At 44.4% G+C, this 14,037-nt stretch overlaps 1 protein-coding gene across 3 annotated transcripts in view; it reads right to left on the minus strand.

Moving 5' to 3' along the window:
* The window catches only part of TPST1 (tyrosylprotein sulfotransferase 1), a 112,546-nt gene that overhangs the window by 74,743 nt on the left and 23,766 nt on the right, over positions 1-14,037 (minus strand). Inside the window, exon 1 of one of the 3 annotated variants that reach the window (XM_023735312.1) lies at positions 5,238-5,255. The exons of the other annotated variants lie outside the window; for them this stretch is intronic. The gene's annotated coding sequence lies outside the window, so the exon portion shown is untranslated. Of the gene's footprint in view, positions 1-5,237; positions 5,256-14,037 lie in introns of those variants that run through there. 3 annotated transcript variants of the gene reach the window in all.

A 14,037-nucleotide genomic window follows, 5' to 3' on the forward strand; every position in this document is an offset into this window, starting at 1 on the left:
CCTCAATGGCTCCTCATTTTACTCTAAGTTTTAAAAGCCAAAGTCCTTATAAAACCAAAAGATAAAACCCGTTGCTGTCAATTCCAACTCATAGTGACTGTAAAGGACAGCACAGAACCAAGAAAGCAGTGCCAGGAGCAGAGCGTGTCCTTTGGACCCGGGGTCCCTGTGGGGAGAAACTCCTAGTCTGGGGGAACACTGATGAGAAGAAGACCGACTGAGAGAGAAAGGCTTCCCCTGGAGCTGACACCCTGAATTTGGACTTTTAGCCTACTTTACTGTGAGGAAATAAACTTCTCTTTGTTAAAGCCATCCACTTGTGGTATTTCTGTTATAGCAGCACTACATGACTAAGACAGAATTTGGTACCGAGAGAGTGGGGTGCTGCTCTAACGCATACCTAAAACATGGAAGTGGTTTTAAAAACTGTGAATGGATAGAGGTGTGGCAGCGACAGAGGACCAGCAGCAGCAGATAAACTGCAGCATCAGAGGAGCGGCAGCAGCAGAAAACCAACAGCAGCAGAAACAGGAGACCAGTGTGAGACGGCAGCGCTGGAGCCGACCCTCGGAGCAAGAGAGCTGAGTACCTGTGCGCGGGAGGCTTCCTGGCACAGTGGGGTACCTTGGGGCACTTACTGGTGGAGCTACAGAGCTTTGGAACACTTGCCCCAGCAGGGCAGATATGGGTGTGAGGCCCGAGAAGCCGAGAGGCCACAGGAAACAAGCTGAAGAGACAAGGGAACAAGAAGCCGAGCTGCCTCGGTCTCAAAAGGTATGGCCATGACCTCAGGAGTTTCAAAGGGTGGCGCCATGGCCTCTGGTGCTTCTACAGGTGGAGTCACCACTCATCTGACTGGGAGAATGGTGTGCCTAAAGCCAAGGGAGCAGAGTTGCTATCCAAGTGGGCCTGGAAGGCGGAGCTGAAGCCCAGGGCTGAGGGGCCTCCACACAGAATCCAGAGAGTGTGGCCAATACCTAGAGTCTGGAGGGCAAGGCTATTGTGTAAATTGTCTCAGAGGACAGAAGATTATTTTCAAAGCTTCGAAGGCTAATGTAATATGTTCTGCTGACTTGCCTGGTGCCTGTTATCCCTTCTTTCCCTCCAGTTTCTCCCATTGGTAATGGAAACGTCTAGCTTGTGCCTGTTCTGCCATTGTACCTTTGGAAGCAGATAACTTGTATTCTAGATTTCACAGATGAAGAGGAATTTTTGGATTCTGGAGATGGAGTTCAGACTTTTGCTATGATATGATGGGTGAATATGTTTTGCATGTTGCAAGAATGTGATTTTTGGGGGCCAAAGGGTGGAATGTCATGGATTGAATTATGTCCCCCCAAAAAATGTGTCTATCAATTTGTCTGGGCCATGATTCCTGGTATTGTGTGATTTTCCTATATGTTGTAAATCCTGCTTCTATGATGTTAATGAGGGAGGATGGGTGGCAGTTGTGTTAGTAAGGCAGGACTCAGTCTACAAGATTGAATTGTGTCCTGAGGCAATCTCTTGAGATGTAAAAGAGAGAAGTGAGGGGAGAGGGGACCTCATACCACCAACAAAGCAGTGCCAGGAGCAGAGCCTGTCCTTTGGACCCAAGGTCCCTGTGTAGAGAAGCTCCTAGTCTGGGGGAACACTGATGAGAAGGCCGACTGAGAGAGAAAGCCTTCCCCTGGAGCTGATGCCCTGAATTTGGACTTTTAGCCTATTTTACTATGAAGAAATAAACTTCTCTTTGTCAAAGCCACCCACTTGTGGTATTTCTGTTACAGTAGCACCACACGACTAAGACAGGTAGGCTTCATTGAGATAAGATTTGAGCTAAGACTTGAGAGAGGTGAAGGAGTGAGCCAAGTGGAGATTTGGGGGAAGAGCATTCCAGACAGCAAACAGCTAGCACACAGACTCTGAGGTGGGAGAATATCCAGGAACTCCATGCTGGGTAGAGTGATTGGAGCAGAGAGTGAGGGGAGAGTGGCAGAAGGTGAGATCAGAGTGGGAAAGAGGCCAGATCCTCATAGGTATTGTAGGTCACTGGAAGGACTTTGGAGTGCTGGTGGCGCAGCAGTTAAACGCTCGGCTGTTAACCAAAAGGTCGGCAGTTGGAATCCACTAGCCACTCCTCGGAAACCCTATGGGGTAGTTCTATTCTGTCCTATAGAGTTGCTATGAGTTCAAGGCTGTAATCTTTACAGAAGCAGACTACCATATCTTTCTCCTGCAGTGTGCCTAGTGGGTTTGTACCGCCAACTGCTCGGTACAGCACTTAACCACTGTGCCACCAGGGCTCCTTCTAACATCACTAGAAAATATGTCATCTTTACTTCCCTCTCAGTTACTTAGGCTATGGCATGTTTTGGATCTATACATCATGCTATCTCTGGGAATTTTATCCCAAGCCACAAGAACTCATTCACCATTTGTGAGCTCCACAAAATAACTGCTTGCTGTAGTGTTTTTCAAAATGGTCTTGAAGATGGCTTATTTTAAGACATCCAACACTAAATCTGTGTTGAATTTCTCTGCCTTTTTTTTTTTTTTTTTTTTTTTACCAAGTCTGTCAGGAAATTCCTAAAGGCATCCAAAAGTAGTTGATAAAGGTCAGGCTAAAATATTGTCCCCAAACAGTAGTTTGTTGTTCCCAAAATAATTGAGAAGGCACCTCTTAACATTAGCGGTTTCATAAGAACTCAAATGAAGGCAACTCCCTCTTTACTAAAGGATAATTTAGAGGGAAAGAAAAACTTGCCATATAGTCAAGAACACTTAGTTGTGTCAGCTAACACAATTTTGGGTGATTTCTTTCAAGTTGTCATTTTACTGTCTCTCCGACCACACTTGGAGAGAAAAGGTATGTTCTATGTCTCCTTCAGGATGTTTGAAAGCTAGAAAGGGCCACATAAACCAGAGACTGTATCAACATGAGACCAGAAGAACTAGACAGCACCCAGCTACCACCAATGACCGCCCTGACAGGGAACACAACAGAGAGTCCCTGATGGAGCAGGAGAAAAGTGGGATGCAGAACTCAAATTCTAGTAAAAAGACCAGACTTAATGGCCTGACGGAGACTACAGGAACCCCAGAAAGCATGGCCCCTGGACTCTCTGTCAACCCAGAACTAAAACCATTCCCGAGGCCAACTCTTTAGACAAAGATTAGACTGGACTATGGGACATTGAAAAAAAAAAAAAAATGATACTCATGAAGAGTGTGCTTCTTAGCTCAAGTAGACACATGAGACTAAATGGGCAGCTCCTGTCCGGAGGGGAGATGAGAAGGCAGAGAGGGTCAGGAGCCGGTTGAATGGACACGGGAAATCAGGGGTGGAAAGGATGAGTGTGCTGTCACAGTATGGGGAGAGTAATTAGGGTCACATAACAATGTATGTATAAATTTTTGTATGAGAGACTAACTGAATTGTAAACTTTCACTTGAAGTACAATAAAATAAAGTAAGATGTCTGAAAACAAATAAGACAGTGGTCAAAGGACTTGTAAGGGATGCTGAAAAGGAAAAGAGAATTGTGGCTTCTCCAGAAACATTCTCATTACTTTTTACTGGGCTTGTGAAGCCACATTTTCTCCTCCTTGGAAGTTTCTTAACTTGGAAAATCATAGAAGCACAGCGCATCAGTGCTAAAAGGGGCCTTCAGATCTCTGAAGTCCACTACTCTCACTTTATAGATGGGCAAACTGAGGCTGATGTAGCACACCATCACTGTCCTCATCATCTCTCTAAATCTTACCCGTTTTTCACAGGCCACTTTTCATTACATCTTCTATATTTTTCTTACTCCAAAAGAGTTTAAGTCCTCCAGCTCAGAGAACTTGTCTTCTGCCCTGTCCGTTACCACAGCCTAGCAGAGCACCAGCTCACAATGCATGTCGAGCCTTCAAAAAACATCCACTGACTAACCAAGCTGGAAGTACATTTCTCTAGAAGACCTGTAGAGCTTGAAACTGAGTCTTCTGTATACTGACTCTTCTCAAATTCTTGAAAAAGGTAGCCCTGTGATTTAAGAAGGAAGTACAGTAAAAGCTGGTCTGACTATTATGCTTGTATATTTAACCATTGTGTGCATGTGTCAGTATCTTCTCAACTGGGATATTTACAGAGCTGAGGCTCAAATAGAAAGGAACACTAGAAAGTTCGGGATCATTTTTATCTCCAGGGAAAGACGAGGCATTGAAACATGGCAATAAGCACTCTGAGAAATCACTATTAATAGGACTGCTTTCCCAGCAGGCCAAATAAAACAAACTCTCAGAAAGGAAAGCTCTAGAGAAGAGAGTGCTGACATCGTATTTCTATAGTTAGATCTTTGCAAATTTTATAAAGAAAGATTGCTAATTAAAACTAGCCATCAGGTTGGGGTGTCATAACAATGTATGTAAAAAAAAAATTTTGTATGGGAGACTAACTTGAAATGTAAACTTCATTTAATTACAACAATTAAAAAAACTAGCCATCAGTCAACAAAAGCAGGGGTAAGTACAGAGATCTAGGTCCAAAGAGATACTGGGAAAGTGTTCCAGCAAAAGGTAAATTACAGGAATATAATGATTCCCTAAAAACTCTGTCTTAGTTAATCATTAGCTCTCTGCTGCCCATGCCCATTCATGATGCCAATCCATGTGGCAAATGGCAATACCCGATGCCACTTTGCCTACTGCCTAAAGTCCATTTATAGCTGGTGCCTCTATTCACTTCTAGCTTGTTAGCAAATGGAAAAATAATTGTATCACATGCTTGAATTTGCCAGTAAGTGTCTAGGGGTTAATTTGAATGACAGCTTTGCCACTCAGAAGAAATTTCAAATTTGACCCAGACGAACCCACTGTTGCAAGTCCCATCCTTACATCAGTTCACTGTCAGACACCAGCATGGGAACATGTTTTCCTAGCTGCACATTGGGGGCTGGCAAGAAGAACATGGTACATGCAGCTGATGGTCTAAGCAAGTCTGCTGAGATCCATCTTCTTAAAGGAGCAGAGTACTAGGATTTTATTTTCAGTAAGTCCCATGGTCAGGAAGGAAAAGAGTTGGTCAAATACTAAGAACTGGACCGAACGCCTAGGCTACAAATAGAGACAGGAAAAGATACAAGTTACGCTCAAGAAAAGCATTTTTAAAAGTTCAAGTTAAATAAAACGATATCTGGGAATTATATTCCAAATATGTGAGGGAAGGTGTGGGGGAGGGGAGTTATATATGAAATGTGATTGCTATGTGCTCACTGTTGATGCTGGGTGATGAGTACTTGAGGGTTCAATATATGCTTCTATTGTTGAGTATGTCTGAAATTTTTCATAATAAACAGCTGAAATGAAATAAAACAAAAAAAGTTTAAGCTACCAAGTCCTAACCTTCTAAGACCTGTAAATCAGATGGTCATTGTTGGTTAACCATTCCTCTTCTAGTGTCTTCAAACTCATGTTTACCGTCTCTTTAAACCAACCATGGCAAGGCAACACAAAGAAAGCAAAATCTGCCCAAATTATATACCTGCAAACGCACTGCTGTCAATTCCAACTCATAGTGACCCTATAAGACAGAGAAGAATTGCCCCATAGGGTTTCCAAGGAGCAGCTGGTAGATTCAAACCACTGACTTTTGATTAGCAGCCAAGCTCTTAACCACTGTGCCACCAGGGCTCCCAAATTATATACTCTCATCCAGTAACTCAACTTTATGCAATTATTCTACTCCAATGCAATGAATCACTTTCATATGGCCTTTCTGGCCATAATCTTGTGACTCCTACAAAATGCCTGGGTGGGACTATGCAAATAAGGTGCTTGTGACCCACCAAGGGAATTGGGCAGCACTGCTAATAATGCAAATAAGGTGCATGGGACACTTGTGGAGATGTGACTATGCAAATAAGGTGTATGGAATCCTGACAATGGGATTGGTCAGTTTTGCATTAGGCTTAAAATGAGCCATCTCAAAGACAGTAAGGTGGGACCTCACTATCATCAAGAAAGAAAATCCGGGAGTGGAGCACATCCTTTGGACCTGGGGTCTCTGCGCTGAGAACCTCCTAGACCCAGGAGACAGCGCACGACAGTGAGAAGTGGTGGCAGAGAAACAGAGGCAGCAGAACCAGGAGACTGGCAGGAGATGGCCCAGTGGGTTTTCTGGCCCATGAAGTGAGAGAGCTGAGTGTCTCCGGGCCCGAGGCTTGCTGGCAGAGTGGGATGCCTCTGGGCACTTACTGGGGTAGATAGTCTTGCCAACCCACGGAACGAGGGAATTGAGCACCTTTGGGCAGGAGGCTTCCTGGCAGAGTGAGGTACCTCCAGGCACTTGTCAGGGTGAGCTAAAGAGCTTTGTAACAGTTGCCCAAGCAGGACAGAGCCCAGGCCCGAGTGGAGGAGAGGAGGCCTGTCCTGAGACGGCCAAGAGGTGACTGGCCTCAGGGGACCGAGAGGAGTATGGCCTCAAGGGACCGAGAGGAAACTGGCCTCAGAGGGCCAAGAGAAGGCCTGCACAGTCAAGAGGAGCTAAGAGAGCTGTCCTGCACTGAAGAACGGAGTCTGCCTATGTCTTTCCTGATCCTGATCCCGAGTTGTAACCTTTCAATTCTTTAATAAACCCCATAACTGTGAGTATGGTCTGTGAGTTCTGTGCGGCCATTACTACAAATTACCAAACCCAGTAGATTAAAGTAGAGAGTGCCGAGGGAGGAACGGCTGGTGTTAGAATTGATAAAAAGGTTGGAGGGAGGCGGTAATGTCTGACCTCCACCTCATAGGAATCGTCAGCCTTGGTCTCATGTCAATCTTGATTCTCTCCTCCCCCTTGTGAAGGTAGACGAGGTCAGACGCCATCGCCACCACACCATTTTTACATTTACCAGTCTTATAACTTTTTAGAATTAAAAGTAACTGGAAGAGGAAAAGGAAGATGTCACTGAATTAAGTGTAATGTAATGTATATTAGAGTCAGAAGACCTGGGTTCTAGGCTAGAATTAGGTTTTTCTTTCTTTCTTAGTCATATGGCATTAGATAAATCCCTATCTTTCTGAGCGTCAGTTCCTTCATCTATGAAATAAAGATAATGATAAACAAAGTCTTTCTGCAAGTAATCAGGGTAGAAATTATGAAAAGAAAAGGAGGAGACTGGGAATACAATGCAAAAGGAACACCTGCGAGTTCTCACAGTGCTGTTCTTGACAATCAGGTGGATAACGTATGTGAAATCGCGTTTAAAACCAAGGGCCTGCAGCACCCTTCACAGCCTGGCTCTCACTCACCTTCTACACTTGTCTCTCACTCCTCCCATACAGCCTGTGCCCTTCTAGGCCACTCCCAACCCATACCAGACAATATCACACATGGCCTCTGCTCATGCTGCTTCCTCCCGAGCAATGCCCCTTCCTCCTTTTTATACACACCTCCTCAGGGAACCCTGACTGCTCTTCCCCAACCCCGCCTCAAAAAAATTGTTTCCTGTTATGTAACCTCAAAGTATTTGGTAAAAACACGTTAGTTTGCACACTCTTTCTGCTGTATGGTGGTTAGTTTACCCCACTAGACTATGTACTGTTGTTGAGTGCATCAAGTCAGTTCTGACTCTGAGTGACCCCATGTCACAGAGGAGAACTGCCCCATAGGGTTTCTCGTCCTAGGCTGTAATCCTTATGGGAGCAGATCACCAGGTCTTCTCTCCCGCGGAGGGGCTGGTGGGTTTGAACGGCCAACCTTTTGGTTATCAGCCGAGCACTTAACCACTGAGCCACCAGGGCTCCTCCACTAGACTATAAACTCCTTTAACGCACAAATTAAAATTAAAACCTATCCATCATCTAGCATGCAGCAGAGGCATGAATACTGGGTGGAATATAAAGCAAGGAATTTATAGATGAATAAGCAACTAGTGAGATCTCCTCTCTTGAATCCTTAAAATAATTATAAAATCATCTGAAACAAAGCAAATGCTCAACAAATAAAGGTAAAAAAATGAAACAGGCAACCACAAATAAACAGAAACAAAGTAATCTGTAAACAATTAAAACATTTTACAATTCCAGTCATTATTCCAACAGGATTTTTTTTTTTTTATGACTCGACAAAACGATTATAAAATTCATAGTGGGTGGGAAAAAGTTTTTCCAAGACTATTTGGAAAGAAAGCCCTACAGATATTAAGCTATCAGCAAAAATATTTTAACTATTATGATACTGACACTAATGAATGGAACAAAATTGAGTCCCCCAAGCCTCACCCCAAAAAAACCTCAACTATGTATACAAATTTATTATGTTCAAAAAACAAACATCACACAAAAACATCCTTTGATGTCTTAAAACCAAACAATAGTTTAGCTTAACCAGTAAAGAATGTCTGTGTCTTAGGCATCTAGTGCTGCTCCAGCAGAAATACCACAAGTTTATGGCTTTAACCGAGAGAAATTTATTTTCTCACAGTCTAGTAGGCTAGAAGTCCAAATTCAGGGCATCAGCTCCAGGGGAAGGCTCTCTCTCTATCGGCCTTCTCATCAATGTTCCCCCAGACTAGGAGCTTCTCTGCGCAGGAACCTCAGGTCGAAACAACGCGCTCTGCTCCCGGTGCTTCTTTCTTGGCAGTGTGAGGTCCCCCATTCTCTACTTGCTTCCCTTTCATCTCTTACAAGAGATAAACGGCAGTGTGGGCCACATGCCAGGGAAACTCCCTTTACGTGGGATCAGGGATGTGAGCTGGGTTAGGGTGGTGTTACAATCCCACCCTAACACTCTTTAATGTAAAATTACAATCACAAAATGGAGGACAACCACACAACACTGGGAATCATGGCCTAGCCAAATTGATACACACATTTTTGGGGGGACACAATTCAATCCATGACAGTCTGCCTTGAGCATTATGCTCTTTTAAGAACTATTTATATGGGATCAAACTGACAACAGCAACTCAAAAGATTAGATAGGAACTTTAGGGGGCAATAAGCTTATGTTAATGGGGGAGGAACAACTCAGAAAAGGAGAATGAGAATGGTTGCACAACTCAAAGAAGGTAATCAATGTTGCTGAACTGTACATGTAGAAACTTGAATTGGTGTATGCCTTGGTTATCTAGTGCTGCCATAACAGAAGTACAACAAGTGGATGGCTTTAACAAACAGAAGTTTATTTTCTCACAGTTTAGAGAGCTAGAAGTCTGAATTCATGGTACCGGCTACAGGGGAAGGCTTTCTCTCTCTGTCAGCTCTGGCAGAAGGTCCTTGTCTCTTCTGAGCTTCTGCTCCTGGGCAATCACCATGTGGCTTGCCATGTCTCTGCTTTGCTTGTTTAATCTCTTTTATATTTCAAGAGATTGCTTCAAAATACACCCTACACTAATCCCGCCTCACTAACATAACAAAGACAACCCATTCCCAAATGGGATTATAATCACAGGCATGGAGAACAGGATTTACAACACATATTTTGGGGTGACATAATTCAATCCATAACAATATATGAGTAGGTGACGCTACAGGTTGTTCAAGATGTTCAAGGTGGCTTTTGCTTCATATATTCTCAAAAACAACAACAAAAATAAAATAAATTATTTAAAAAACATCACAAGACGTGATAAAAGATGATTTCACTGATGGTATTGGGCTCCCTCACACACAGGCTGGCAGTTTGAATCCACCAGGTGCTCCTTAGAAACCCTATGGGGCAGTTCTACTCTGTCCTTTCGGGTCTCTATGAGTCGGAATCGACCTGACGGCAACGAGTTTGATTTTTGTTTTTTTTATACTTCCCCTACTTCATCTGCGGCCACCCCCTACTTATATCCTGATGCCTCTCAAATCTCTTTGCAACGAAGACAGACATGTCTTCCAAATCCCAGACGTGACTGTTCAAAGGTCAAGAGTCAACTCTATGTGGACGTTACACTCGTATATCAAATTTAGAGAACACCAAACAATGTTCTCCTCTTCTAGTTCCTCTACTGCTCAAAGAACCACTTCCTACCGGATGCCCAAGCTAGAAACCTGGGAGCCTTTGAGTAGTTTCTCCCTTAGCCTCTCCACGGGTGACTGCTGAAGTCCTGCCAATTCTACCTCCTTTGTGTCTCTTGAATCCACTCGCCTTCATTTTCTTCCCCTGCTGGCATGGCTTTAATCTCCACACTCGTCCTTTCTCGTGAGGATAACTCTGCAGCCTCATAACTGGCCTCCCTGACTGAGTTCCGGCACCTTTCAATCAGTTCATTCAACACTCTATTTCAGGAAAAATCTTTCTGAAATACAGATATACTTATGACACTCCTGTTTAAAACCTTTCAATGACTTTGTCTTCTTGCAGAAAAAAAATTCTCACCATGACATACAAAGCCTCTCACGATCCGCCTTTACCTGCCCCTCAGACTTTCTTCCACCACGCCGCACCCCCTACACACACTCCCACCGAGTGCTGCTCTCATCTTGAACAACCTGCAGATCACCAAGTCACTTAAGCCTCCGCACACTGCACCTTCTGTATGTCTTCCTGGCTAATAGCTCCCACTTATCCCTCCACATTCAGTTTCAATGCTATCTCTTCTAGGAAGCTTTCCTGACAGCTCCTGCCTCATATGGCATGGGTACCCTTCCCTTCAGGTGCCCTGTACTTAGTCCTAACTTAGCACTTCCTATGTTATATGGTCAATTTGCCTGTTTTTACAGTGGACTCTGAGTTCCTTGAAGGCAGGGACTTTTGAATGATTTAATAGTTTCATGATTGCCAATAAGTTCATTATGAATGTAACTAGATTCCATGAGTGTAACAACTTGTGAGTTCTTGACTGTATCTTATCCTTTTCAGTATTCCCCCACAGCACATAACCTAATGTGCTGCATGCATATTAAGTGCTTAACAAATATACACTGAGTGACCAGCAACTATCTCACTAAAACCTGAGACAGCCAACACTTTCCTATGATCACACAGTCTTTTCTCCTGATCTTAGTGTTATAATATGGTTTGGCTGTATTTAGAAAGACCAGAAATACAAAGTTCACCACTTACTTTTTCCTGCCGACCCTTGCTGTTCTAATCCACTCTCTTTATCAATCAGTCTATGTCATTTGCCTCTTGTCCATTCACATTTTCATTGATGAACGAAACAGAATCTTACTTTTTTGCAATCCTTTAGGCTTGCAGCAACAAATCAAAAGGTAAACGAACACTTCCATCCTAGAATCATTTTATATATGAGGAAACCGAGGCTTAGGAAGGATAAGGAACTTGCTCTAGGTACCAATACTTGGCAAAATGTTGGTCAAGCTGGAACTGAGGTCTGACTCCAAAAAGGTGATAGTTATACCAGGTACTTCCCAGATGTTAGGCTTGGCATGAACAAAAAGCCACATATGCAACAATTATGGTACAAATAAAATAAATTTAAGAGTATCAAATACTATTCATAAGGCTTTCATTAGCATATGGTTTAAAAAATATACCTAGTTTTGAATTTGATTTTCTCTGAAACTATCCTATTATGTCTTAGTTATCTAGTGCTGCTATAACAAAAATACTGCAAGTGGATGGCTTTAATACAGATTTATTTTCTCACAATTTAAAAAAAAAAAAAAAAAACCCATTGCCATCAAGTCGATTCCTACTCATAGTGACCCTATAGGACAGAGTAGAACTGCCCCACAGGATTTCCAAGGAGCAGCTGGTAGATTCAAACTGCCGACCTTCTCTTGGTTACCAGCCATAGCTCGCTGTAGCTCTTAACCACTGCACCACGAGGGCTCCTCTCACAGTTTAGGAAGCTATAAATCTAAATTCAGAGTGCCAGCTTGTGGGGAAGCCTTTCTCTCTCTGTTGGCTCTAGAGGAAGGTCCTTGTCGATCAGGACAGCCTCTTCTCAGCTGTACCTGCAGGCAGGCCTCACTCTGGCCCTCGGCCCCTCAGTCTAGCCTCTGCCCTGCTTCGGCAAGTGTCACAAAGCTCTTTAGCTCTGCCAATAAGTGCCCAGAGCACCCCACTTGAAGGCGCTCAGTTCTGTCTCCCTCAGTGGCTTGGCTCACATGCCGTCTCATGCTGGTCTCTGGTTCTGCTGCCACCGTTTCTCTGCTGCCAATTCTTGTCATCTTGCACCATCTCCAGTTTACAGTTCTCTCTGTGTCTCCTGGTTTTAGAAGGTTCTCAGCACAGGGATCCCTGGTCCAAAGGACATGTTCCGCTCCTGTCTCTTCTTGGTGGTACTGAAGTCTCTGTCTCTGCTTGCTTCTCTCTCCTTTATCTCTTGTAAGATAAAAGGTGTGACTCAAGTAAGGGTGTGACTTGAATAAAAGTGGTAAGGGTGGTAACTGGGGTAAGGGTGGTGACTTAAGTCACACCTCCCAGTAAAGTTGTAACTCAAGATACATCCCACCCTAATCCTGTTTCATTAACATGACAACTCACTCCCAAATGGGAGCATAACCACAGGCATAGAGGCTAGGATTTACAACACACCACAAAATGGAGGATAGTTACATCAGATCACAAAATGGAGGACAACCACACAATACTGGGAACCATAGCCCAGCCAAGTTGACACACGTATTTTTGGGGGACAGAATTCAACCCATAACAATGACCATCTCAGATCTAATTAGAATGATGAAAGAAAACTCTAAATCCATACCTGCATTGTTTTATTTGCATAATGAGCAGCAGACATATTTGCATATTTTCTGCAAGTCTCTGAAGCTCTCATCTTGATGGGATTAAGAATGGGGATCTAAAGGCAGGGGTAAGATGGCAGAGTAGTCAGATGCTTCCAGTGGACCCTCTTATAACAAAGGCCCAAAAAAACAAGTGCGTCAATTATATATGACAATCTAGGAGCCCTGAACATCTAAGGCAAAGTTGACGAACCAGACTCAGTGGCAGGGGAGGGAGAGACGGTTTGGAAGCAGCGAGGAGTTGCCAGACCTGATTTGGCAAGAGCTGGAGCTGTTCAGGCCTGATCAGCTCATGGGTGAGTGGTGAGGCAGGCAAGTAGCAGTGCTTGGGAGATGCGTTTTCTGCACTGGGCGAGACCCAGCGCCAGAGAGTCTATTCGGCCACCCAGAACCAGTGAGAAGCAGCCCATGATCAGCAAAAAATAAGTACTTGTGTACGGCCTACTGTGTGGATCAAAAACACCCCCCTTAGGGAAATACCTCTCTCCCATTTACCTCCCCACTCCCTGCTCTGCACTGAGTCCCAGACCGGCTTCAGCAATTGCTGAGTCCCCTGGGCCGAAAATAGGATCCATCACGTGCCCTGAGCCATTATCCCAGCCTTGGAGAGTGAACAAATTAACAAACGGGAAAAAATAAACTGCCGGCTCCCCTAAGCCAGGAACACAGGGTAGGCACAGCTCCTTTGCCTAGGCACAGGCATAAGGGGTCCATGGACTTTGAATGCTTTTCTCCCTACAGAGACTTGTGTGGGCCCATTTCAACAGCAAAGGCCCTCATTACCACAGTACAACAGGGTATATACCTGCAGTCTAACTTGAATTGTTTCAGCTGTGAAGTGGCAGATTCGTGACATTTAACACTGCTCTGCCCATTAAGCAGGGTCTTCACCTACCCACATCAGGGGCCTGAGGACTGGTGGCTCCACCCATGCCACCTAGCCACCTGCGAGAGGGGTCCATGAATAAGATGCCCCCCAGTCCTTACAGCCAACAGCATTAGGTGCTCACAGTCCAGCTGCAAAACCCACCCACCTATGCGCTCTAGGGAACAAGGACATGCCTTCCTGCTGGACACTCAGGGGCGGCCGTCAGGCCCCTGCCTTGCTCAGAGTGTGTCCCCCTGCTGCAGCTGTATGCCTGTGCCTACACCAATCACCCATGCCTGTCTAGGACTGTAGGTGAGAGCCTATACCACACACTTGGTGGCTATCTACCTGGGCACTTGAGCTGAATCCATACAGGAGGGGTGGGCAGACTCCTGAGCTCACATACCTAGTAACAGATCTAACCACCTGGTGACAGGACATTAGAGTTTCAAAGGTGCCAATAATCAAACTAGCTCATACAAGCAGCCTATTTGGGCATATCAAAACAAAACA

The sequence above is a fragment of the Trichechus manatus genome, unplaced genomic scaffold (assembly GCF_000243295.1).
Source record: "Trichechus manatus latirostris isolate Lorelei unplaced genomic scaffold, TriManLat1.0 scaffold00077, whole genome shotgun sequence".
Classification (NCBI taxonomy): Eukaryota; Metazoa; Chordata; class Mammalia; order Sirenia; family Trichechidae; genus Trichechus; species Trichechus manatus.